Below are 27,764 nucleotides of genomic sequence, written 5' to 3' on the forward strand. Positions count from 1 at the left end.
TCCCCACCCCATCTCTGGCTGCTCCTGGGAGTATTTCCTTAAATTGCTGCATCCAAATCCTCAGTTCAGCATCTGCTTCTAGAGCCCCAACCTAGAACTAAACAGCTGGCACTAAGCAGATGAGAGGCAAGAGGAGAAGGCAGGACAATGTGTTAGATGTTGTTTTAGTCACTTTCTCATTGCTGGGACAAAAATGCCTGACACCCGCAACTGAAAAGAGGAGAGGTTTATTTTGGCTCATGATTGCAGTTCATGGTCAGCTGATTCCATGGCAGGAAGGGCTTGGTGGAAGGGATTGGGTAGAGGAGAGCTGGTCATATCATGGTGGCCTGGAAGCTGAGAGAAAAAGGAGGAGGCAGAGAGGGAGATACACCTTTCCAGGTCACACCTTCAGTGACTCACTTCCAACCAAGCCCCACCTCCCAGCAGCACACTGGGCTGCTGAATTAATTAGTAGATGAATCCACTGGCAAGTATAATGCTCCATCATCCAATCACCTTCCAAAAGTCCCATCCGGGAGTCCATGGCATTTGGGAGGACATTCTAGATCTACACCGTAGCAGATGGTCAGTCTGAGCATGGGTGGATGAGCAGGTACTATCTAGGTATTTCTGTGATCTTGCCCAGCTGGAAGGAGAGGGATGCTGCAGGGTTCCAGGAGCAGGAAGAACAAGTGACAGGGATGTCTGGGAGAGCCAGGGAAACATGGGAAGCCTGTTAGGCCATGTGGACCAGTGTAGTGGGTTTGAGCTGTGCTGGTGCTGGCTTGGAGGAAGTGGGGAGTGGGCTTAACCAGGCGCAGGGTACCTTCAAGTGACTAAGTTGGAGAGAAGCTAGTGGGTGTTTGGGATGCAAAGAAGGGAATTACTTTAGTGAGGTGTGGATCTTTGCAGTTGTGTAAGGAAGTGAGGACATGGCAAGGGAGTGGCCTAGGAAAAGGGACAATGACAAAAGAGAGTAGATCCTGATACAGTTTGAGACCTTTTGGACTGGTGGTCTGAGTTGGTGATGCCCAGGATAGGTGATGAGATAGTGGGAGCCCAGGACTGAGGTGTAATTTGCACCGTGGGAGCGATGTCAGCTCGGAAGTGAAGTCAGAAGACATGAAGATGTGAGAAAGGGTCAGGACCCCTGGCTGCTGGAATTCTACCGATCTCAAGCTTAATAAATAATTCATGAACTAGGTTTTATATTTCCTCCTCTTCCCCTTGATCTCTTGTATTTTTATTTTGTTCTGGGGTTTTTGTTTGTTTGTTTGCTTGTTTGTTTTCTTAGCAAGGAAAAGGGGAAGGAAAGAATAAAGCAAAATTTAAAAGGTCTCCCTAGCCTATTCTCCCTGCCTCCTACTGAGCAGGGAAACTCTGGACCCTGGTGGTAGCTAGCAACCCTCTCCTATAGGTGCACGTACCTGCTCATGGCAGGTCTCAGTTTACTCAAAAACTCCTCTCAGTTTTTATGTTTGGCCATACAAGCCACAATTTTTAAAATTTCATTGGTGTTTCCTAAGTTGTTTATTGCAAACAGACTTTAATCAATTACTCTATAGACATCCTCAGAACACGAGTGCAATGCCTATATTCTCTCCACTGCCACAGTATTCTGGTCTTCTGGAAGGAGATGCCTTTCCTCCTACAAGCAGACTGGCATCTCTAGGACAGATAGAGGTTACCTGCTGCTACTCAGTCTCTGCCCAATCCCTGTGCTCTGACTAGCTCTTGCCACCAAGGACAGACTAGAGCTCTCTCTCCTCAGCATCTCCACTGCAAATTTGCTCCCCAGCATGTGAGCATACATACATAAGCACACACATGCACACACACATATGTAGGTGCACATGCATGCACATGGGCACACGTCTGCAGACACACACACACACACACACACACACACACACACACACATATACAGACTCCCACAATCCAAATCCAATTTTCCACACAGAAGCATCAAGCGGCACAACTAAGAGGTAGGACACAGATTTAGAAGTCAGGAGAAATGGACAAAACACACCCTGACTCCTGGTTTTTCTGGGTGCGATATCATCTATACCAGGAATCCTCAACTGCTGTGAAGGAGGAATACAGAATTTTAATCTTTCCCAAAGTCTTGTGCACACTAGGCAGGATGGAGAGGAGAAGGGAAAAGTGGCAGGAAGTCATTTTCTGGATGGAGTCATCTCTAGGCCTGGTGTCCTGTGTAGGCTGAGTGTGCCAGTGCCCACTGAGCCAGCTGGGGCCCCCAGGTGACCGTACCCATCGGCCTCTGGGGCCTCTGGAAGAGCTCTGGGCTTCTGAGCAGATGTTGAGGTTGCTTTGATCCTTGCTGCCCTCCAGCAAGTGTGCACTGGGAGTTAGTGGGGTATAGACCGTAAAGCTTATTCTTCCTTTGCATGCATACAACTCTAAACTTGCCTTTGACTGAAGACTTACATCCAAGTGGCTGAAGTTTTTGAAAACCTGATGAGCATGGAAATCCCTCCTCCCCCAACAAAGTACCTGCTTTACCAATGGAGGCATTTAAGATGATCAGAAAACATTAAAAGAGTTTCTTAAAGAGCATAAAACAGAGTGGTTGATACCATCACAAGTTAAGTTTTCTTCCCAGTGATATCACTGTAGCTCATAGCAGACATTGGAAATAATGGAGAAAATCTACTTTTCTCTTAACCTAAAGTCTCCCATCCCATCGTATGTGAACATACAGCACGAATGCTTCTTGATTGACTACCCAGCATGGACGCATCCCTTCCTCCACATAAATTGCAAACACTGAACTAACTGAATGTATTTTCCAATGTGTATCCAGGTTGTAGAGTTAACTCTCAATTATCTATTGTTCAGGTTAACCATCCTCTGCCAGCACCTGTCCACCCCCTCAACTTGCCCAAATTTTCCAGTTTTCATAGTGCTGAGGTTTGGACATCTAATCGCACATCCCCTACCTGCCGCCCTCCCAGGACTGGCCACCTCTGGAATGAAGGTCATATGGAAGGACAGAGAAGATTGGGGTGAGTTACTTACCACACTGGAAAATTCCCATTATTTCTCTCCTTCCCCACTTTGGATAACTGGAATGCGAACACATATCTTGAACATGCTGCCTCCAGCCTTGCTGAAATGGCCTAGACTATATTATGTCCAAATTATTTTCATCCCCAAACCTGACACAGGACATAAGCTGAGAGGCACACAGTACATATCATGTTTTCTGATAATGCTGAGCTAAAGCCGTGCAAACTTACCTGACTGTCATGGCATGGTCCATCGCAAGTGGTGTGAATTCAAGAGAAGTTGACTCATTTATACAAAACAATTCCCTCATTTCCCTTTGAGCAATTGTCAAGTGCTTGACAGAGCAAATGACCTTCACATAGGAAGGCAATTTGGCCTGGGCTGTCAGTGCGGATTTGGGAGCATAAATTGCTCCAAAGAATCCTGATATCTTCTGCATGAACTGCTGACCCTGGTGCCGGGGCCTGGAGAGCGGAGGGAAGGAAGGTGAACTCCCACTGCCTTTCCACTCTGTCAGCAATCTCCATATCACTTTCCTCTCCTCCCTCTTCTGCCCCTCTGCAAGTCCAGTCCCCAGAAGCACTTCTCAGTGGCCAGGAATCATGAACATTAGGAAACAATCCAAAAAAATGGGTGGCAACGTGGCTTTCCCCAGCTCACATGATGACAGGCAGGCCTGGGGGTCATAGGTGTGGAGACAGCCTGGTGTCAGGGAAGGCACCGTGGGGCAGGAAGAGAGACTTTGGTGACTCCAGCACCAAGTGAGGTGTGGCCAGGAAGCTGGGCTTTCTTCGGGGCCTTTCTCAGTGGAGACAGAAGGTTCTCCTGGGTTTCCAGAGCTTTCCTGTAGTCCCATGTCTTAAAGCTCTGCTTCCTAGTGTTGGGCTGCTGGAGCAAAGACACACAGGGCCCTAGGCCAGGTCTTTTCCAGGGAATTGTAATGAAGCTAGGAGGGAAGAGCCCAGAAGTCATCAGGCCTGCTCATTCCAAATCACAAGAAGCATCCTTAATACTCTGAGCTGGAGAAATGTCTTCATTCTTTGATTTCAAAACATCACTAATGTTCCATGGTACAAGAAGTATTTTAGATTCCCCCATCAGAAATCCAGCCTCCCAGGCCTCCCAGGATGTCCGTTGTTCTTGTTGATGCTGAGCAAGATTGGGTGTTGTAGTTCATCAGGTCTCTGATGACAGTGAAATCAGCAACTCTATGTCAAGTAGTGAGGGACTCTGGGGCGAGCACACATTCCTCACTAGCATTGGCAGAGCTTTCTGAAAGTGACAAGGTGGTGAAGCTTTCCTGAGGGCTCTGCAGCAGGACCTTTTCCCTCTCAGCTGCCGCTGAGCCTTTCATCCTCCCAGCCCAGCTCATGGATGCAGTAGTTGCTTGCTGACTCCCTCTGCCAGCATTCTGTCCTTGGTGATTCAAGGATGCTCCCTGGATGGCCCACAAAGCGCCCTGTGTGCACCCGAGTGTGCTGTCACTGAGAAGGCCAGTGTGTGATGACAGTCCTCTCCACAGTTCATGTCTTTGGGGATTGCCCAGTGATTTGTGGCGGTGGCTGATGCCTGTGCCACCCACCTTCTCTGTTTCTTCTTAGACACCTGGGCAGGTGGAAGCCTGGTTTCCAGTGCCACATTCCCAAGTGCTGTGTGTCAGGCAGGTGTGTTGACTATGGTTACCACATTAACCAATAGGATGACCTATTTAAACATTTTCTGCAGTTTTTTAGGAGAAAGAAGTCAGGTACTCCTAAGGAAACAAATTTATATCATGGCTTTTGAAAAATCAGCAATAAAATATTTCTCAGAATGTGTTGGGTCCAATATCCATTTAGCCAGTTTCTTATATTTTTATATTAGCATATACCCAGTAATTCCACCCGATATTTAGAAAAAAACAACTACTTCAGGATTCATCCAACATCAGAAAAAAACTGGTAGGTTCCCTACTTTACCTAAAGCATGAAATTGAATGAAGTTTTTAGAAATAAACATGAACTAACAGAATCGCAGAGAGGAATTGAGTGGGATTCCTAGGTGAAAACTCATTTTCCAATGATGATGATGGTCAAGGTTTCATTTGAGGGCCTCATAATCACAGCCTCCTTTCCACTGTGCTGAGTCACCAGCCTGTGCTATCTGTGGTGTTCTACGAGGACCAGCAGATGAACTGTGGTTACACTGCCCCGGCTTAGGGCAGGTAAACAGTAGAGACAGATTTTGAACTGAGGCATGCTTGGCTCCAGAGACCATGTTCTTGCTTTTCAGGCAAAGTGTACAAAATTAGATTTCTGCTAATTCTTTTTTTTTAATTTAATTTTTTTCTGTTAATCAACAGGTAATAATTGTACATATTTATAAGGTACAGTAGGTTATTTCAGTACATGTATACAGTATCAAATCATGTATACTGATCATGTATACTGATCAAATCAGGATACTTGGATTTCCACCACCTTATCATTTCATTACGTTGGAAGACTTTGGGCTGCCATTTCTCCTAGTTCTTCTTAAAATATATTTTTGGTTTCTGTGAACTATAGTCAACCTACTATGCTGCAGAACACTAGAGTTGTCCTTCTACCTAACTGTGTTTGGGTTCTTGTTATCCAAACTCCTTCTACCCACCTCTCCATGTCTTCCCCAGCCTCCAGTAATTTCCATTCTATTTTCAAATTACCTTTTAAATGTGAACTTGTAGTATTTGTCTTTCTGTATCTGTCTTATTTTATTTACTATCATGTCACCCAAGTCCATCCATTTTGCTGCAAATGACAAGATTTCATTCCTTGTTATGGTTGAATAATATTCCATTTGTGTATGAATACCACATTTTCTTTATCCATTCTTTACCCATCTGTTAACAGATATCTTGGTTGATTTCACATTTTGACTATGATGCACACTGCTGCAGTAAGCATAAGAATGCATATACCTTTTTGATGAGATGATTTAATTTCCTTTGCATATACTTCACCAATTTTCAACAGTTGATTTAGTTCAACTGTTACTGAACACCTGCCATATCTTGGTCATGGCAGGAAGTATAGAAATATAAAATTAACAAGCTCGGTGTGGGGGTACACACCTATAATCCCAGCACTCTTGGGGGGTGAAGCAGGAGAATCACAAGTTCAAGCCCAGCCTCAGCAAATTAGTGAGGCCATATTTGAAAATAAAAACTAAAAAAGTGTGTGGGGTTGTAGCTCCGTGCAAAGGCCCTGAGTTCAATCCCCAGTACCAAGAAAAAAACTTCACACAGCTGTCTCCTTCATTTGAGCAAAAAAAAAATACTTTCTTTAGGAAGTCTATTGGAATAAGCACTTTCAGAAAATTTTCCTAATTGAGCTTGAGGTATTCACTAGACACTTTTCATTTATTTTTTTCAGCCAACCAATTAACTATCAGAAAACACTCACAAGATTGTGCTTTCATTGTTCGTTCATGCACTTAGCACTTGATAGGTTTTCTTCTGAAGCAGGAGATGAAAATGTCTTTTCTTCTCACACTCTGAAGAAATGGCATTTAGTCTCACTACAGAGTTATGTTAGCTTTAGATTGTAGTCGAGCATGGGCATATATCAGACCACAAAAAGAGGCAAAACTGAACCTTGTGCCAAGATATTTTATGTAACAGAGTTGGAAGTGTGATTTCTAAAAATCCAAATTTCACGTGCATTGAGGTAATTGCTGGACAAGAGCTCTATAACTAGAGCTGGTTAGGTGAACACCTGCTTCATTTTACAGGCTACAAGATAGACAGCCATTGGGGCCCCGAAGAAGTTCCCAGAAGAAGTGAGCAAGCTGAAGTTGTATATTTAGGAACATTTTGGTGTTTTTGCTCTTTCTGGAGCACCTGGTAATGGGCTCTGTGAAGACCATATGGGGCATAAAACGATTATTGTTTTTAAGCACTTGCTAGGATGTTTCTAAAATATGCTTCTGTAGGTGAATAAAGGTAGTTATTGTTGAATCTCTCTTCACTAAAAAGTATTAAAACTGATTTAGAGGGCTGGTTTGGAAAAGAGCCTAGTAAAATCTGTTGCAGATGAGAATTTTCTTTGAAAAGCTTCTCTGTCCCGAAAGGCACATGATGGAATATTTTCTTTCCTTGTGTGGTATTTTTTGAGCCACTTCAAATCTGTTGTCAGACAAAATTTGGAATTAAAAATCATATAAAATTAAATTTAATAACCAATAATTCAATAATGTTCATGTTCTCCAGTACCAAAAGTATTTTCTCTGTTACAAATTTATCAGTAGTAACCATTTCTTAGAATTTTAAATCTGTTACAGATTTATGCAAAGAAACACTTATTTTCATAATAAAACTCTAGGTGTATCCATGGATGTGTAATCAGATGAAGAACCGTTTTAGTGAACTGTGAGTAGATTTGCCATAGAAAAATTGGGCCTTTACTGCAGGCCCTCAGCCTGGGCCCAGTTTAATAGCAGCATGCAGTTAGGAGGGACTCAGTTGTTTAAGTCAGCATGTGGCAGGTTGAGAATAGATTATACTTATTTTGCAAACACTACAGTCAATTCTCCACATCTGTGGGCTCTGCATGGATAGATTCAACCAACCTTGCATCAAAAAGTTGCATCTGGGGCCGGGGATTTAGCTAAATAGTTCCACTGCCTGCCTTGCAAGCACAAGGTCCCAAGTTCGATCCCTGGTACCAAAAGAAAAAAAAAAGTTGCATCTGTACAGAACATGTACACACTTTGTTCTTGCCATTATTTCCTAAACAATACTGTATAACAGCTATTTACATAGTATACATATTGTATTAGGTGTTAGAAGGAATCTAGAGATGATCTAAAATATTTGGGCCGATGTGTCAATGTTCTATGCAAACACCTTGTTGTTTCATGAAATAGACTTGAGCATTCATGGATTTTGGTATCTTCAGGGGGTCCTTTTGCCCATTCCCTGTGGATACTGAGGAAAACTATACTTAGATTGTAAGCCCACACTGTTCTAAGTGTTTGGTACTTATTAATGTATTTGAGCTCATAACTCAAGCTCTTTTAGAGATATAAAACTGAAGCAGAAAGAAGATAACTGTTGCTTAAGTTCACACACAACCGGTGCTGGAGCCAGGATTCAAATCGAGGCATCTGGGATCCAGACTTTCTGCCCTCCACCCCTGTGCTGTGCAGCCTCCAGCTGTGAGTCTGGGAACACTTGCAACACTAGCTCAGTTTCTATGGGGCTGACTCGATGTATCCCGCAGACACCTCATCCCTCCCGCCCAGGTCTCCTGTCTGTGGGTGAAGCCTGCTACTAGAAGAATGCTACAATGGGTGATTGACTGGGAGTGTTGGTCATTAGTGTTCAGCATGCACTACACAGAATTGTTTTCTTCTGAACTATGAGTCATCAGACAGTGGTCAAGGGCTTAGGAAATGAAGCACAAGGTAACTTCGGTGAAAGTGAAGATAGAAAACAAATGAGTCAACATCAGGTTTACTAACAGGAGGAGATTTAGGTAAGGAATCCCAAAAGCCCCCAAAGGCTTTAACTGAAAAGGGGTTAGTTCTGCAGGAAATTCATCAAGGCTTTTTTTTTAAACAGTGAGATTAATGGAAACACCTAAATAGCCATAATGTGGCAGTATGAAATATCTTACATTCACCTGATGAGCTAATCTATAGCCACGGAAACACAAGGCCCTACATGTTAGATAGACTTTCACTCCATTTTGCAAATATGTACATGAATCAGTGCTGTACATGCATCAAAGTCTCAGGAGAATATGCTGAAACCAAAATCAGACTTTATCATTTAAAGGATGGGATTTTCGGGAATTACACTCTTTCATACTTATAAATTTCAGAATTATTGGCACTTTTGTAATGAATGTGCACCACTTTTGTACAAATGAAAAATAATAAAAATGATTGTTTCTTAGAGAAGGTAAGGAAACATATGTTTTACGGGGGTCAAAGGGGAGGTTTGTGGTATCCTTCAAAAGTGGAGTCTTGAATATTCAGAAATTGCTTTTTCCTCTTTTCCACACTTCCTTAATCTCACCAAAATTATTTTTATTAGGCAGCACTTTGATGTTTTCCCATTAGCCTCCTGAGTAAAATAAGAAACAGGTGAACAAAATATATCGCTAGATCTACTGAAGAAAAGATTGTTGAAGATGTTGCCCATTACACTGTATTTTCCCCAATGGGAATTCATAGGAGACATCTTTCCTGGGCCTATTGCTATGCTGGTCCTGAACTTCCTGGGCCTGGGCATGCCATTCTGACAGCTAATTTTGCTCTGATTCCTTCCTTTTCTTAATTTGATTGTCTCTTATATATCTTTGTGAACTGCTTCGAATCACCACATTTCACAAGGAAAGCCTTATTGAATAGCCATTCGGTAACACATGTGCCACCTCTCTGTAACTTTAGCTAAGGACATTGGTTTGGATGAGTGGAGCCTTGTACTTCATGTCTGTGCTAGAAAGACCACTTCCACTTTCTTCTGGTTTACAAATTGGGGTTAAAAGGGGGAACTTCTTTCAGTGAAAGGATTTAGTTTCCTAAAAATAGGCTGAAATTCTTCTAAAGCAGTTGAGTACTTTTTAATACAGGTACTTGAATTATTTTACGTATCTCAGGTTTTCATGTTACACACAATACTTTCCATATCTTCCCCTGTCATTATTGATATGACTTGTTGATTATTCTAACCTTGACCACATGCATCCCTTCTATCTTTTCTATCATTCAGGGCCAAACTTCTCAAGAGCCGTCTCCAGCTGCTGTCCCACTTGGTCTCACCTCCTGCTCACCCCTCAGCCCAGCCCACTTGGCTGTCTCACTAACACCAGCTGCAGCAGCCTCGTGTTAGCAAATCTGATGCACAGCTTGCAGGTGCTTGGCTTCTACTTCCCCGCAGCACTTCCCTGAGTCGGCTGCACACTGCCACATCTCCTGTTCTTCGCATCCCTTGCTGGGGCCTTCCTTGTACCTTCTCCTCTGGCTTCCATCAACACTGAGAGGTCTTCATGGCACCACTAGGTCCTCTTTCATCTCACTTAGCACAGCTTCCCCTATGATTCCACACACAGCTGTGTTTTCAATTACCAGTTCATCACCATGGCCTCCCAAATTCCTATCTCCTAACTGCACATCTATGGGTCTGACTGCTTATTCAACATATCCATCGAGATGACTTCAGACCCAACACTCTGGAGCTGCATTGAAGGGGACTTCATGAGCTCCTGCTTAGGGCCTAGATAGGAGAGTAGGGTGTGGTAAAGCTGGCTGGGGAAGTAGGCGTGACCTGTTAATTAGAAGATCCCAGACACATGCCCAGAACAGTTTCCCAAGCCCTGCACATGGACTTCTCTGGAGAACTCCAACAGCTTTTCAACAGGATGGCCTAGAGCTGACATCAGCCTGAGAAGTGGGATCCCAGCACCGCCCCTCAGGACCAGTATGTAAAGTTCTTGTGGGTTTCCTCCAGATTTGGACGGTATAAAGGACACACCCACCCCATGAAGAGCCTGCTATCCTCATTTTCCACGGTAGCCCCCACTGTGTTTCCCAGGTATCGCGTGTACTTTTATTTTTGTGTTTACCCTCTTTTTTCTCTTCACTCAGCCCAAGCTTGGTCTGCAGAGCCAGTTCCTCCCAAAGTCTTTACTTTTATTTTCTTAAAGGCATTTTGTCACTACTTTTTGCTCATTTTGTTCAACTCTTTGTTCAAGATGAAAAGAACCTAACTCCAGAGGGAGAAAAGCAACCCAGAATCTGGTCACGTTTAGTTGGCGAGCCACTTTTAGAAGCAGGCTGCCTGGTAACAGGCCTACTTCCTCTTCTCCCCACTTTCTGAATGATGCTCCCATCCATACAGATTGGAGATCTAGAGCCTCCTCTCGCTTACCCCCCAAACCCCATCCATCTACCAGTGTCTCACAAGTCTTGCCACCATCACAACTGTTTCCGTGCAAGCCATCATCTCTCACACCAGCCATTGCAGTGGCCTCTTAACTGGTCCCCTTAATCTACTCCTACTCTTCTTTAGTAACATTCTTCACACTGCAACCAAAGCACAAAATCTGATTGCAGCCATCTACCAAAACGTGACTTAAAACATGACTTTCTATTGCTTTTAAAACAAGTGTCAATATGATTTAAAAGGCCCTGCATGGCTTCATCACTTCTTTATTCTCTTCTATACGTCCTTTGCTCTAGTCTCCCAAGCATTCTTTCAATTTCAATATGCCACAGGACCTGTGCATACGCAGTTACTTCTGCCTGCAGTGTTCATGGCCTCACCACCCCCTTCCCTGTCAATCTTTATTCTTGCCGGAATCTCAGATCAAACATTTTCTCAGAAACAAAACCTCTACTCCCAGATCTCTCATGTCATGGTCTGTCACCTTTGAAATTATACATTTACTTGTGAGATTACTGGTTAGTCCTTCTATCCCCACTAAACCACAAGCTCAATAATTATAGGGAAAACGTATGTAATGTTATTGTTCATTATTAAATCCTTGGCAACTAGACCCATGCAGGTGCTTGGGAAATATTAGCTGAACAGAAGAATTAATGAAATATTCTGTTACACACTATAATGTATTAACCTATGTCTCACTGTATAGTAAATCATGGATTTTTATTAGGTTGTAGGTCCAGTGTTATTTTGGCAGGAGAAGGACCATTAATAGTTTTGTTGTTGTTTTGGTATGGGGATCAAACTCAGGACCTTGTGCTTTCGAGGCAGGCATGGGCTCCACTGAGCTAAATCCCCAGCCCGACCACTAGTAGTTTTGAAAAGGAGATAAAAGGTATTCCCAAACTTTAAAATTTTTACCAAAATACTGGTGATAATCCTTGAGGAAGATATAAATAATCTTAATTTATACATATAAAACAATCAAAGCCACAATTCAAGAAACACTGCTAATTAGAAAACAAATTAACAGCACTCTGTAAATTAGTATTAAGGATTTTTATTATTTAAAAGTTGCTTTAAGGTTACTCCAGGTTTGTTTGTGCTTCTTTTCTTTAGGCTTATCACACCCAAAATCCCTTAATGATACTTTAAATCTATAAATTAGCTTCATTGATAAGGTAAGGAGCAAAAACCTGACTTTAAGACAGATAAACAGATTCAAAGAATGTTTTTAGGCAAAAATATCTGAGATCACCCAAGTTAAAAAAAAAATAGACTGGGCCTTATCTTTCCCCTGTAAAATGGGCCATCCTTTCACCTGTAAAAGGAGCCATTCTCTTCCTACCTGTGGGTGGGATATTGCTTTTTCCTGTAAACCAAACCCAGACTTTCTGTAGACTCACTAATCCCACAGATTTCCCCTACCAAAAACACATAAATGTTCCCAGCTCCAGAATATAGTGTGGCTCTCTCTTGAGGGCCTGCACTCTATTGCTTTGAGTGGATACTTTACATTCTGCCTAATAAACCTCTTTATGCCTCTTAACAACAAAAAATTACCTTATGGCTTGGTAGCGGGAAGGACATAATTTATAGATCATGAAATCATTGAATAAGCCAAGACTTTTATTATTAAGTTTTATTAAAATTATGATTGTACTTAAAAATTAGAAGACCAAAAAATGAGCATATATTCAGAAAAGTAATTTATGAGTGGTTTTTCCTCTGCATCAGTTTTCATGTTTTTAAATCATGACACCCTTGCAGCATAAGGAGGTAGTGGTCAGAATGCAAATCTTCAAAAATCCACATTACAGGGTGATTTTTTCCTTGTGTGAGGCACTCTTGACTGACTACTCAGTGCTACTCTTTGTAACTCTCCTGACTTTAGGCCAGAGTTCATTTCCCCTCTAAACTGTGTTTCCATCTCATTTTTATTCTTGTACATTACTGACGTTACAATGAGTGAAGCAGTAAGAGTGACGGAAGGGAGGTGACCTATGATTTACAAACATCCATCAGCTCTGCTTCTTCTGGTCCTGCTTACCCCAGGTCTTTGTCAAGACCGAAGATGCTGCACAGCAACAGACCTCTGGTTCCTCAGTGTGATTCATGAGATGACTGTCTTCTACTTATCTGAGAAAGTGGAACAGAGGAAAGGGAGGATGGAGACTCCTGAAAGCTTGGGGGGTCTCAGCCACTGTGACATAAAACAGATTCAAAGGGGACCCGCTCTAATCCAAAGGCGCACCCCGTAAACTGACACATTGAATTTCGTCAAAATTAAAAGGTTCTGGGGCTGCGAATTTTGCTCAGTGGTTCCAGCACCTGCTGAGCAAGCGCAAGGTCCTGAGTTCGATCTCTGGTACCGGAAAAAAAAAAATTAAAAGGTTCTGATCTTTAAAAAGAATTTGTTGAAAAAATTGAAAGGACAAGGCATAGGTTGGGGAAAGTGTTCACAAAATCATAGATCTTATTATCTAGAATATGTTTTAAAACTCTCCAAAGGCAATAGTCAGCCAACACCCTAATAAAAATTTAGCACTCAATTAGAAATTGAGTAGTCACTTCCTCAAAGAAGACACATAGATTGGCAAATATGAAAAGATACTCAACATAATTAGTAATTTGGGGAATGTGAATTTAATTCATACCTATGAGAATAGCAATAAAATGGAACTGACAATATGGAAGTGTTGGTGAGTATGTGGAACAATTGGACCTCTCATACACTGTAGATGATGGCGCTGCCATTTTGGAATATAGTTTAGCCATTTTTGGTGAAGTTAATACACTTTCCACATAATCTCGTGACCCAAATTATAGGGATTTACCTAAGTGAAATGAAAACTTATGTTCACCTAGTGATTATCTATGGAGGCTTGATTTGTAATATTAATTAAAAAACACTAACCCAAAAGTCCACGAACCAGTGAATGAATAATCAACCTGCACTATGTCCACACATTGGAGTACTACTCAGTAATAAAAAGGACTGAAGTATTGACACATACAGCTTCGTGGCTGAATCTCCCATTATCCATGCTCAAGAAGATGGAAAATCGGAAGCTCAGGTTCACCTTGGTTGGCAAATGCCCTCAGATCAGAGTCTCTGTTGTGTCTCCTCACAGCTTCAGCTTTTACTTAGGTTTTGGCCTCATCATTCCTTACTATATTCTCAATACTTCCATACTTTTAAGATTTTTTTTTCAAAACGTATCTGGAATTTTTTGTTGTCAGCAGAGCGATTGGTCCAAATAACATAGTCTGCTATGTCCCTGGAAAACATGAGTTGAGTGGTTGTGCTTATAAAACAATCACAGAAAAGAACTAGCGTGGGGAGGGTTTCAGGCACTTGCATAAGAGTCAGGTGAACTTTCCCAGTGTTATTTGTATGTTATTGTGATACTGGATTTTGGTGAGAATAAATGGAGAGTTGGCAGAAGTTCTTCAGGATAGACCATCAGTGCTATCTCCCCGGTGTAATGTGCCTAATTCTAGAGTTTCCTTTAATTCCACACCACTGCTCCACTCTGTGTAACCAGAACCATGTAAATATGAGGCTGAGATCCTATCCATGTGTGACCTCAGCCTGCCCCTCCCACCACTGCTGCCTGCACTGTCTCTCACCCCTCCTGTGTCAGACTCAATGTTCTTTCCCCTCCTCTGGCTTCTCTTCGTTCTTTACACCCGATGCACCTTTTCTCTGTAAAGCTTTGGCCCCCTGCCCCAGGAGTAAGTGCCTCAAGATTCCTGGCCTTTCCTGGCCTGCAGCTCACCTGAGTACTGCCTATTAGAGAACAAACAGTATGCACTACCTTCCTCAGAAGCCCAGCAGCTCCCACACCTCCAGCAGCTTCCAGGCCCTTAGCATAAAAGCCTTCTATCAAAACTCACAAGTGAAAGTTAAATAATTCATTCTCCAAACCCGACTTCACTGTTAGGTGATCCCTTGTTACGGTTAATGGCATTTTAGATGCTATTGGAGGTGTGAGTTTCAATTTCTTACATTTTAGCATCTTGTGTAAGTGATCCATTTTTTAAAATCCTGTAGAGGTGACTTATATGCCACTGTAACTTTAACACCTTTTACATTTGGTGTCTACATCACATCAGAAAGAAAAATGAGCCATATATGCAGAAAGCATACTATTACAACTAACAACTGTTTTTTTCCTTTTAATCATCACTCGCTATGAAGACAAAGATCAACTTTGGGGGCACAGAAGGATAAACAATTAGAATCATATTGTGCTGGAGCTTAAATAATCCTGATCCCCAGGTCTAATATGGGTTTATGAAATAAGGATGTGTAATTATCTCATAAAACATACTGCCTAGGAGCAGGTGGTCCCGGTTGGTTCAGTGTCTCAGCAGGATCCTTTAGACCCCAGGCTCTTCCTAGTCCACCATCCTCTTGAGAAGTTTTTACCAGGAATAGAATGGCTGCTAGAACTCTAAGCCCCAAGGCTTCATGCATATTATGCAAAGCTGCAAGAGGAGAAGGTTGCTCTCTTTCTACTATCCTCTCTGTTTTTAAGGGAGCAAATTTCCTTGGTGACCACATGGACTGGAACTTGCTGTATTAATTCTGAGAAAAAACTCACAAGCAAGTCAAAGCACTATAACCTTGAATTTTCTACCTGATGCACAAAGGAAAGCTAGACACGGCCACTCCCTTGGTGTCTCATGACTGAAATGAAGTAATACACCAGAGAGGAGGAGGGAGACGTATTGACCAGAATGCAGTGTCCTGTGGCCAGAACATCCTGCAGTGGGAATGGCTAAAATAGAATCATAAGATACACTTCCACAAGCTGTTCTAAAAAGAGGATATCTTCATAATTCAGCTGTCCCTTCCAAATTGGTCCATATTAACCTCATCAATGCCATCTGCTCTCAACTCATCTGCCCTCCTCAACTGCTCTGCTTTTGACTGTGTCTCATTCTCTGGGAAATCTAACAAAATAGGACCAGAGGAATCACATTCTGTGCATTTATCTTTACAATCAAGTAATTAAATAACGCCATATTTAACAGCTGGTTGAGTTATCTCTTTTATATGTGGCACTTCTTGAAACAAATGGTGTTTGGATCCTAGCCCATCCTCAAAGCCTATGGAATCTATTACGTTTCTGAAGAATAAAGCTCTATGGATATATGTATATGTATGTATACATATAATACATATAGGCATAAAAGTATATATATATATGCCTATCCATATCTGTATCTGTACTGTGCATATGAGTATAAAATATGGAAGAAACTACACAGCATTTATGATGACTCCCTATGAAGAAATGAATCTCAACCTGGGTGGTCCAGAGCCTGTCCTCCTTTCCTCTCCCACCCTGTTCCCCTGTCACATCCATTCACCAGCAACCTCAAGCATGACTTCACAGTTTGATTCTGTACCTCATCTCACCTGCTGGTTAGGTGGTGGTAGGATGGCTCCCTTCGCGCCAAACTCCCATATGGCCCACGAAGTACAGCAGCAGCCCCAGTAGAGTGAGTTGGGATAGTGAGATGGGCTGTATGGACCTGCCTGTGCTACTGGCCCTAGTGCCAGGGATGGCTAGGGACAGCAGGAGAGCAAGGTGCCCGCCCTCCTCTCCTCTCTTCCTCCTCCTCTTCTCAGAGCAGAAGCTTTCAGTGGTGATGAGTGAGGGGCGGGGAGCAGTGTGGGAAAGGGCACCAAGGGAGGAGAACTTCCTCTCTTCCTTCCTCCCTCTCTGAGGGACCTTGAAGAGACAATAAGGATGGAGGCTGCTGCTCCAAAAGTGGCAGAAAAGGAAGACTTTAGGGAGGGTAGTAGGGCAGAATCATAGTCCTAAAAAAGAAGGATAAAGGAGGGGAAATAAAAGTCCTAGAGAAATGGAAGGAGCTAAGGCTGGTTTCCATGGATATGGCAGAGGTTTCTACAGAAAGCCTCTTTCTATTACCCTCTGTCCTTATTTCCTCTTTACCACATCCAGACCTGTTCTCACCTCCCATTACTCACAGATTGGCCAAGTGAACAGAGCAGCTGACTTCTTCACCCACAGATCGTTACCAGAACATGACTCAGGGGCCAGCCCTGTGTTGTACCTCAGAAAGGGACCTACACCATGTAATGAGAGCTTTTCTTAGAGGCAAATAAGTGACGTCACATCTTAATGACTTCACATCTCCCGTTATTAGTCTTTCTGATCCATTCTCTCATCACTTAATATTAAGATCTGTTTGAGTTATTTAAAAGGATTGTCCACCAAAAAAAGAGAGGATGATATTAAGGATTCAAGTAATTGGAGAATCTAAAAGCAAAAGGAGGATATTTGTCTTATATTGATATAGTTCACTTTATTAAACTTATCTATAGGTGATTTGAATTAAGCTTTTGGTATATGACCTCTCTCCTCTTTCATGCTAACAAAGGTGCAATCCCTGCTGTTTTCCAAACACTCATCAAAGGCAACCTTTGCATCTTTTTTTTCTTAACTACTTGAAAAACAATGGAACCACCCATCAGTTTTAAATGTTTTGAATTGTTATAGAGGAGACTAGCATTTGCTGGACCTCATTCATAGTATGTAGACTTGTTAACTTAAGTTACTATTTCAATATCAGAGTCTTAGAGTCCATTGATTGGTGCTTGCTTGGGGCCAGGAGTTCAGGTAGAGAAGTGCTCACAGATGGCAAGGGAGAAGTCTAAGGTTCTTAAATCCCTGGAAGATCCACTTGGTAGTAAATATCTACCCAGATAAATGAGGCCCTGAAGACCTGGTGACTATATAAGTTCCCTACTTCCTCTCATTCATTCATACATTCATTCAACATATAGTTCTTGAGTGTCTGAATCTTATTTTATTTTATTTTAACTTATTCATTTTTGGTTTCTATTTGAGACAGGCTCTCACTATGTACTTCAGGCTCCCCTGAACTCACTATGTAGTCCAGGCTGCCCTTGAGCTTGCAGAGATCCTCCTGCCTCAGTCTCCCCAGTGCTGAGCTTACAAGCGTGCACCACCATGCCTGGCTGTGTCTGCATTTTAGAATTTCCTAAAATTAGGGATGACTTAGGCCAGACCATATGTTGCTTTTTCTACTAGCAATGAAAGAGAAATTTTAGAGTAGTTAGAAATTTTCATATCCCTTTTAATCCCTGTGGAGGACAGTACCAGCACTACTGTGTGTGTGGAGAAGATAGGTATGAGGAAGTTTTCAAGGGCTCTGTTTGGCTGTGTCCCATTTGAGATGCCCATTTGACATCAACTTAGCAGTTATCCAGGACCAAGGGAGAGACATAAGTTTGGGAATCATCAACATTTACTCCTATGGGGTCAGGGATTTAGCTCAGTGGTTCTGCCACCTGCCCCGAAAGCGCAAGGACTGGAGTTTGATCCCCGGTACCAAAAAAAAAAAAAAAAAAAATTTTACTCCTATGACAGTGGCATGGGAAGCAGCATAGCCTTGGGAAGGCTAAGGACTGAATCCCAGAATCGCTTCTCTGCCTTTTGGCTAAGATCAAGTGTAGGACTGAATCCCGGGACACATCAAACAAGACTGTGAGGGTGAAACGAGTAAGGTAAAAGGAAAATAATGTAAATGGTGGCCTGGGTGTCAAATATTTTAAGTTGGAGAAATGATCAACTGATAAAAATGCTGCTAGGGTATAAAGTGAGATGTGGATTGAGAATTGTCCCCTGGTCTTCATTAGATTAAAATGTGCAGGACTGCTGTGGCTCAAATGTGTCTCCAAAAGTTCAGTAAACTTAATCTTCAAATTCATATGTTAATGGTACTTGGGCATAGGATCTTTGGAAGACAATTAGGATTAGATGATGTCATGGAGCTGAGGCCCTCATGCTAGTGGCTTTCTAAGAACTGAAAGGGAGACCCACGCGAGCACACTTTTCTCTATCATGTTATAATACAGCAACATCACCAGATGCTGTACCATGCTCTTGGAATTCCCAACCTCCAGATCCATGAGCTAAATAAACCTCTATTCTTTATAAATTTCTCAGTCTCAAGTATTTTGTTATAGCAACACACTAAGACAAGGATGTTGTGTGGGTGGTATGGGTAAAGACATGTGGATAAAAATCTGATTGGAAACAGCTCAGAAGAAAATGAGAAGGGCTGGAGATTTAGCTCAGTGGTTCCGCCGCCTGCCTCAAAAGCGCAAGGTCCCAAATTTGATCCCCAGTAAAAAAACAAAAAAAACAAAATTCAGAAGAGAATGAGAGATAAATTGAAAATATCAAATTCAGAGAATGGAGTAGATCCTACCTCCAGTAGATGACGTCTCTCAATCAAAGGGAATGATCGTTTATTTCCCAGTGAATTTGAAAGGCTATTTTCTCTCACCAACTTGCTCCTGGTCTGCCTATACTGCAGCAGAGTAAGGACTTCCAAAACCCCTCTCTTCATGGGTACCTTCTATCTCTTGTCCAAACATAGCAACAAATCCCTCACTAGTCAGAAATCTAGGCACTGAGACATTCCCTGAGTAGAGCTATTTGTTCATCACCCTACCTGGCCACAGGGTCTAACTTCTGACCTGCATCATACTTATTGTCATGGGGCCTACATAGGATTGGAGTTTTAAAAATTATTGTTGTAAACAATCAGATTTTGTTTTATGTGCACTTAAATACTTTCCAAAATTCAACTGAAGGTAGAAATTTGAGCTTGGTATAATGCATAAAATTGGCCTATCGATTTCATCCTACAGAAAAAGGGAGAATTCTAGTTATACTTTATTACTTCAGGACAGGAAAACAGAATCCTAAGACCCTGTGACTGCTCTTGGGTGAGACTGTTTTTTGGGGGGGGGGGGGCTGGTACGGGGGATCGAACTCAGGTCCTTGTGCTTGTGCAGGAGGCAATGAAACCACTGAGCTAAATCCCCAGCCCGAGACTGGGTTTTTGAAGGGCTCTCTCTCCTGTGGATAAGGCAACAATCTCAAGTGAGACCACTGGGTTTGGAGCAAAAGTGTACCTGGCAGGGAGCAGGAAGCAGCACAAAAGAGGCCACTCTGGGCTGCCCCCGCTGTCCGAGCCCGCTGCTACAATCGGAAGGTTCCAAAGGCCCATTTGTTAAAGGCTCGGTGCCCAGGACTGAGTACTGTTGGGAGTACTCTTGGGAGGTGGTGGAATTTTGACAGGTGGGGTCTGATGGGAGGTTCGTAGTCCCTGAAGGTGTGGACCCTCTGCCCCTTTCCCTTGCTGCACCTCTTCTTCCTCTCTTCTTCTGGTTGCTGGCTCACGATGAGGTGAATGCTGTAATCTGCCCCTCGCTTCCACTCTGACATGCTGCCCACTGCAGGCCCAAAGCAACAGACCGCTTGATCATGGGCTGGAGCCTCCAAAACTGAGCCAACAGAAACCTGTTCTCCTCACAAGTTAGTCATCTCCAGCAATTATCATAATCACCAGTTAATCATTAAATAACGGAAACCTAAGAAACACACCCACAGCCACACACCTTTTTTTTTTTGGTACTAGGGATCGAACTCGGGACCTTGCGCTTGCAAGGCAGGCAGTGGCACCACTGAGCTAAATCCCAGGCCCGGCCACACACCTTCTTTATGAACACCTGTAAAGAAACATAAATGAGACGCCCTTCAGACTTTGAGCACTCCATCCTATTACAATGAGCCCAAATATTCAAGAATAAAATGAAAACTCAGCCAGGAAAGAAAAATAAGGATGCTAGAAGTTCAGAATCGTGGAAGGTTAGAGCTAGGGAAAAGGTGTTGTCAGAAATCAGCTAGTCCTGAGCCCCGCCCACCCCGCTCCAGGCCCCACCCATTCTGCTCTGGGCTCTGCCCACCCAAAAAAGGCAGCCCATGCTTAGGAGGAAAAGAAACCTGACCCCAGGGATCTTCTATAATTCTTTAAATCTTTTCTTCTTTAAACTTCGTTTTAAATGGTGAAAGACATCATATATTTTGAAGAGCTTGCATAACGGTTCCTTCCTGCTTCTTTTAATACATTTTTTACTGTGAAAAGAGGTCCAGGATGCAAAGAATGAGCCTTCCCCCCTTGGGATCTGGAAGGACAGGAGAACGCAGGCGCTGCGGTGACGTCACGCATATATTAACAGGGCAGCACAGCGGGAGGCTTATCTGCAGCCCCAGGCTGGCTTATTTCCACTCCCTGAGCTGGGCGGGAATCTGGGCCAGCTGGGCTCTCCAGAGCCCACGCCCCCTTGCAGCTGGCTCAGCAACTCGGCTGGCCCGCCCGGAAGGCTGGAGCAGCAGGGGCTTTCTTGTCATTGTTGTTGCTGCAGCCTCTTCCTGCAAGAAGTTCCCGGGGTCACGCTCTGCAGGAATGTCTGCTAACTGCACAGCTCAGTGTTAAAAGGCGCCGTGTGCGTATAGATTATGCAACTCGTTGGAAACAATTTCAAAAACTAGCTCCTGACTCTCAGTGCACAAAGTGGAAGCCCTGTTGTCCTGACAGTAATTACTGAAGGATCACTATTGCCTAACTGGTCATCCGATTTCAAAACAATTCCGGTAAGCAGGTTGCTGACTCTGACAGCACTGCACATGTTGCCCTTCCCTGGATTCTTAACCAGCTCTGTGATTCCTAGTGGTACAGAGGAGCTGCGGTTCAAATGGGCTGATGCCCACTTCACTTCCTCTTCGTCCCAAGAACGCCCTGAAAGGACTTCTTGGCCCAGGGCTCTTGGGTCCCAGAGGTTTCTAGGTGCCACATCTCAAACCTAGTAAGTACTTGCTCCTCTGTCACAATGCCCCCCCCCCCCCGAGTCCACCTGCTGCCTGGCCTCTATGCAGCCAAGCCTCCCTCTGTCCCACAGACACATTTCTACTCCAGCAGCCAGGCCACCTCCAGACCTTGACTTCCTTGGGGGTCAAGCAGGCAATTCACACCAAGTTGCCCCTGACACACTCCCTCTGCCTCCCATGCTCAATGATGGCCCCAACCCTGGTCTTGCTGCTCCCCAGATGCCCTCCAGCGGATATCAGGAATGAGACCTTGGTATTGCCCTTGTTTAGGGGTCTAACATCTGAAGGAACTCAGCCTGGGCATGAGAACCTGTCAGAGGCAGTCCTGCCAGCTCACCACAGGCACCTTCTGCAGTTTCCAGCCCTGAGATGGGCACCATGGCCTGGGACCTTCCTGTACTTTCTCCTTCCATGCCCCTGGTGAGGGGTCCTCCCTTAAGGAAGGCGTGAGGGGTCCTCCCTTAAGGAAGGCAGGCATCATCCTCCTGGCCACACTGTTGTCAATCTGGATTGTTCTCATCTCTTCAACCCTTTGCCATGTGACTGTGTGGTGACTGGAAGGGGTAGAATTCACCTTCCCATGCCTGACCTGGAGTGTGGCCATGTGAAGTTCTCTGAGCAATGGCATGGTGGCAGGTATGGCATGAGTGGAGGCCATATGCAATGGTTAATCTTGGTTGCCAACTTCACTGGACTGAGAGACAGCTAGAGGATTGATATAGCACACTTTGGGGTGTGTCTTGAGGGTGTGTCTAAAGAAGATCCGTATGTGGGTCAGTAAACTAAGGGTGAAGACTTGCCCTGAATTTGGCCAGTCTAGCTGGGGGCCTGGATGGAACGGGGAAGAAGAAGAGGAAAGTTCTCTTCCCTTGCTCACTTGACCATTCTTGAGTGCATTCACTGGTTGCTGATATGCTGATGTTATCCTTTGCAAACATCAGCCTGCAGACTCTTCAGCCTTTGAACACACACTTTCACCAGGCATTCTCCAGGAGCCTTCCAGGCCTTCAGCCTCAGTCTGGCACCCCTCCATTGGTCCCTCTTGTTCTTCGACTTCCAGCTTCTTGAACTCAGTAGCCACTTGTTTTCCTGCCCTCCCCCCCTTGGAAGGCCACTGTGGGACTCTTTAGCCTCTGATCACTTAAACCAATCAAATAGATTGATATATATTCTATTGCTTCCATTCCTGTGCAGAACCTGACTAATACAGCACACATAAATGTGCTTATGGATTTGACTGTCCCCTTGTGCATCTCAGGTGCTGCCTTTCTCTAGCTGGACTGAGGTGGGGGCCCTGTGGGAGTGCAAAGGGCTTGCCTAGCCTGGTTGCCCACTTATTACATCGGCTCACTCACTAATTGGCTGACACTGGACATTCCTGCCCCAGCTCCTCCCACCCCAAAAGGGTCTTAGTGTGTTTTCTCTTTTGTGGGTCTCCTCCACTGCAGGTTCCTTCCCCCTTTGCAGGTCTGCTGCCTCTTTTCCCAATCTGACCCCTCATCCATATTGACTTTCAGAACCTGAAAGCTTTGCCTCATCTACCAGACCCTTGTTTTGTAGCGAAAACACATTATTTGCTCCTCCTCTTGCCTGGTCAAATAAACTGAAATACACCAACCTTGAGTGTAAGAGATGGTAATAAATAGGTATCTATTAAGGATAGAAGCAGTGAAGGCAATGGTATAACAAATACATAAAAGCACTTTCAAAACCCATGTATCCGTTTGTCTATCCTGAAATAATACAATTACAAACTGTTAAATCCTTCAAACATGGAGATACTTGCAAGCAGATTTCTACAACTCTTTCAGAGCGTTTCATGGATTGAACCAGAGCATTTCATTAGTTTGAACCAAGTAGATATATATGTTCTAGGCAAATTCACTCTTTTGCAAGCCATAGAAAAAGTATTTCAGGACAGTGTAATCTTGCTGTCCTTATATAAGCCTTTTTTTTTTTTTTTTTTTTTGAGACAGGTCTTGCTATGTAGCCCAGTCTGGGGCCTCAAACATGCAATCCTCATTTTTCAGCCCCCTGAGTGCTAAGATTACATTCATTGGCCACCAGGCCTGGGACAAGATAAATCCTTAGTGGATGAATTAATGCTAGCAAATTGGACATATTTTAAAAATTGTCTTAAACTTTCATGAATTTGAGACCTGAACAAGGCCCTGAATTCAAAAGGATTTAATGCTCTAGGTTGACTGATCTGCTTTTATAGTTGTAATAATTTTTTTGAACAGGAATTCCTGATTTTCATTTTGCATTGTTCACAGATGATACTTTTATGTCATTATTAAGTAAAGAAAGGTCTTAAATAATACTTTAATACCCTTTGCTCTCTGATCATTTATTAATTCATATGCATGCTTGGAATCTACTTTGGTGACTGAAACCCTCTTCCATGGTAGACTGAGCTTTTAAAAGTCATCTTTCACCTCTTTTAATTGTGGTGGGAGAATCACAGGAGTTGGTTTCATCTTGGTGGCATTCATGCCCAGGGGAAACATAATAGTCCCTTTTCCCTCCCCCAGTTGCTTCAGAAGGACCCACCCCCAAGTGTCAATCATTAAACACAGCTTTGCTGCTTTTGTCCTCCTTCCAGAAATAAAACAAATGGTGAGAATTTGCTGCTTTGGAGAAAATGACAAGTTCAACCAATTTAAGCCTGCATTTGTGGCAATCCTTTGAAAAGGAGATCCAAAAAGTGAGGAAATATGAACACGGTAGGCAATGCTCAGAGGTGAAGCAGGGTTGATTTGAGACATGGATGTGAAGGCTGCCTCTTAAACTGGGGCGGGGGACAGCCTTACCCCCAACCCTAGGTGAGATGGAAGCTCCGCCCTACATAGGAGGAGGACATCCCACCACCTCCTGGAAGACTGCCTGGAAAGGATGTGGGCTGGTTCTTATGAATATTTAACTTGTACCTTTTAATGGGTTGGTTTTCTTTTATCATCTTTCTTATTTAAAAATAATTCTGACTTCATTCCCTCCCAAAAATGTAAATGAAGGCAAAATAGCGCTGAGAAAGCATTTCTCATTTGGCTTCCTAATCACTTTGCTTGTCTTAATGCCCAGACTTTAGGTACACTTTAGGCTAAGGAGGCTCTCTGGAGTGTTCCATCCTTCCTCACCACCCTCCCACAGTGCCTGTCCTTCACAGGGTCCACGCCTTTACTGGAAGAATATCTGAAGGATTAATTACCAAATAACTGCAGGGTTAGTCATGGATTCTCAGTCCTCCCCGCCTAAGATTTTGGATATGATTATCTAGAGAGTTTATCAAGTGCAAAACAGTTTACGCTACTTCTCCCTGGACAGGAGATAATTAACCTGTTTGCCACACATGGACACAATTCCACACCAAAAGTCACACAAGGGGAGACACAGACCAAGTAAGAATAGTTACCTCTGGAATAAAATGCAAATGGTGGGCTAGGGATTTAGCTCAGTGGTTCCAGCGCCTGTCTTGCAAGTGCAAGGTTCCGAGTTTGATCCCCAGTACCAAAAAAAAAAAAAAAAAAAAAAAAGCAAATGGCAATCAATATTAAAGAAAAGACAACATTTGGCCATCTAAACTGTCCCATGGTGACCTTGCCCTAATTTTGCCTCAGTAGATCAATCCTGGGTGATATTAATAATGGTCCTTCACTGACTATGCATTATCTTTTAGGTAAATTACCATATTTTCAGGTCCCTGACCTGAGAAAATGCAAAAAGGGCAACTTCCCATGGGAGATGTTTCTCATGGACTTGGAAAATAAGTAATAGTGGTGGATTAATTAATGGTCAGTTTAAGTAGGAATGCCCAGCTGAACTGAGCCATTGTGGTTCTGGGCATGGAAGCCCCACCTGAGGATTGTTGCCAGAATAACGTAAAAGGAGAATGGGAGGGGAAGATTATCTGCTGTTGATTTTCCTGGAGAAGCTTGCCCTGGCTGGTTTTCCTGATATGGGCTGTTCTCCTCGTCAGAGGAGTTCAGGTCCTTGGGTCCTCGTTGTTGTCACCAGGGATAGATGCTATTCTCTTCATGGGAGGTCTGGTCTTTGCCTTGAGCATTGCTACCTGGCTCCAGTGCAGATCCCTCAGCCTTCTGGCACAGTTCCTTCATCCCGCCAGCACAGACTTTTTAGCTTCCACCACTGGCCTTTGGGGCTTCTCCCAGAAGATCCTTGATACAGACGTCCATGAGACATCGCCATGGGATCCAGGCCCTCAGTTGGTTCCTTCGAGGTCTCTAGCTTTTAGACAGATCTATTTTACTCTTCTCCATCTGACTCTAGGAAGCATTGACTATACATTAATGAAGAGTAGATCTTGCTTCATATAAGCTAAGCCCTGCAGGAGCAGTGATGGTGTGACAGAGACACCTGGGATTGCTCGGCTTCTGGAGAACTACCTGATGGGCAGCAGTCTCTTCACCTTCCTTGGCTCCCCTTCAGTGCTTTCTGCTCTTCCATCTCTGGGCCTCCATCCCCTCACATAATAAATGGCCAACTTGCTACATCTCCCAACCTAGGCCTTAGTTTTGGCTCTTTTTGCTATGTCTCCTTTCTTTCTGGTGCACGCCATTATTTGAGTGCCATATCTGAGTATGCCCACAGCCGCCCACCAATATGGGTCCTAAGTTCATTTCACAGGTAGTGTGATATTTTTAGCTTCATGTAAGATGGAAATCAGATGTGGGCTGATTCTTGAGCCTGCTCCTTCACTGCCATTTAAAGTGAAGCGTTCCTGTACTACTGGTCCAAGATGTTACCAATCAGCTGAGGATTCTTTTGTTCACTTTTTGTATAGAAATCATGAATTGGGGCTGGGGATTTAGCTCAGCGGTTCTACCGCCAGCCTCTCAAGCACAAGGTTCCAAGTTCGATCCTGGTACCAAAAAAAGAAATCATGAATTGGTAAAATGTAGTCCTTTTAGTGTTAATAGCTCCAGGCTTTGTGTACCAGTGGCTATTACCTCTTTTAGTGCTAATGGCCCTTCTTGCTGCTTGGAGCCAGCAGTTACCAGCCACCAGAGATTGTAGTGGCAGCAATTTTCCATTGCTCTGTCATTCTCTGTTGCTAGTCTTTTTTAGTTTTGCCAGCTCTAGGTGGTGGGCACTTTCAGAGTCAGTGGCCTTTAGTGTTACCAGCTCTTACTGTACCTGCCAAGCATGCTCTATTATAGATAGAAATCATGAATAGGAAAAAAAATAGTCCATCTAAAAGGGGCTTTATTAGGACTTATGCTGCACCATAGAAGGGAACAGTGCATAGACAGATGCTAAGGGTAGAGGGAGGCTGGTTATAAAGGGAAAAAGGCAGGCTTATGCATGCACAATGCCAGACTTTCTATTTTGTCATGGGCAGGGGAGAAGCCTCTCAAGGACCTCAATGAGGAGGATTGCAGAGGGCCAGAATCATCAGAGAGACTGCAGAGTAGAATTCCCTATGAGAGGTCTGCATCTGAAACTTGCCACTACCAAAGCAAAGTCCCAGGGGACTTGTGGGGTACCTGCTGTGGCCAGGCCAGCTACAAGACATTTGGGAAAGTCGTGAAAGAAAAATAAAAGTACCTTTTGGGAAGTACTGGGCTCTCCTGTCTCATTCTGTTGGCCTCTTCTCTTCCTCAGCCTCCTGCTCAGAGCAGGCAGTTTTCCATACACTGTTTTCTGGAGTTCTGCCTCTGCCCAGGGCACCCCTTCCACATGGACCAAAGGTTGCACACTCCTATTCAAACAGCTAGAGAGTAAATATTTGAATCTCCGCAGGCCATACAGTCTCTGTTGCAAAACTCAACTCACAAAAGCAGTCACAGATAACATATAAACAAACAAGTGTGGCTGTCTTCCAATAAAACTGGCTTTTACAGAAATTGAAAGTGCAATTTTATATCATTACCATGTATTGTGAACTATCACCTATCTTTTATTGTTTTTCAGTCACTTAAAATGTAAATACTATCTTTAGTCATATAGAACAGATGACAGGCTGGACCATTCCTATGGATGTGGTTTGTATCCCCTAACCTAGATAATTACTAGTCCTTCAAAGCCACATCAAGTGTTGGTTTCTTAGAAAATTTCCCTGAATGTTAGGCATGTGGGGC

At 43.5% G+C, this 27,764-nt stretch overlaps 1 long non-coding RNA gene across 7 annotated transcripts in view; it reads right to left on the reverse strand.

Annotated features, from left to right (window-relative positions):
• LOC101721407 (uncharacterized) overlaps nt 1-27,373 on the reverse strand; it is a 72,819-nt gene extending 45,446 nt beyond the window's left edge. For all 7 annotated transcript variants that reach the window (XR_015444040.1, XR_015444037.1, XR_015444034.1 and 4 more), the window contains exons 1-3: nt 27,232-27,373; nt 25,079-26,545; nt 3,243-7,156 (exon numbers count right to left, since the gene is read on the reverse strand). This is a non-coding gene — a long non-coding RNA (uncharacterized LOC101721407). The remainder of the gene's footprint in view (nt 1-3,242; nt 7,157-25,078; nt 26,546-27,231) is intronic.
• Between the last annotated feature and the right edge of the window lie 391 nt (nt 27,374-27,764).

The sequence above is a fragment of the Heterocephalus glaber genome, unplaced genomic scaffold, assembly GCF_053883595.1.
Source record: "Heterocephalus glaber isolate CG9 unplaced genomic scaffold, H.glaber_assembly_v1.0 deba00001593, whole genome shotgun sequence".
Taxonomy (NCBI): domain Eukaryota; kingdom Metazoa; phylum Chordata; class Mammalia; order Rodentia; family Bathyergidae; genus Heterocephalus; species Heterocephalus glaber.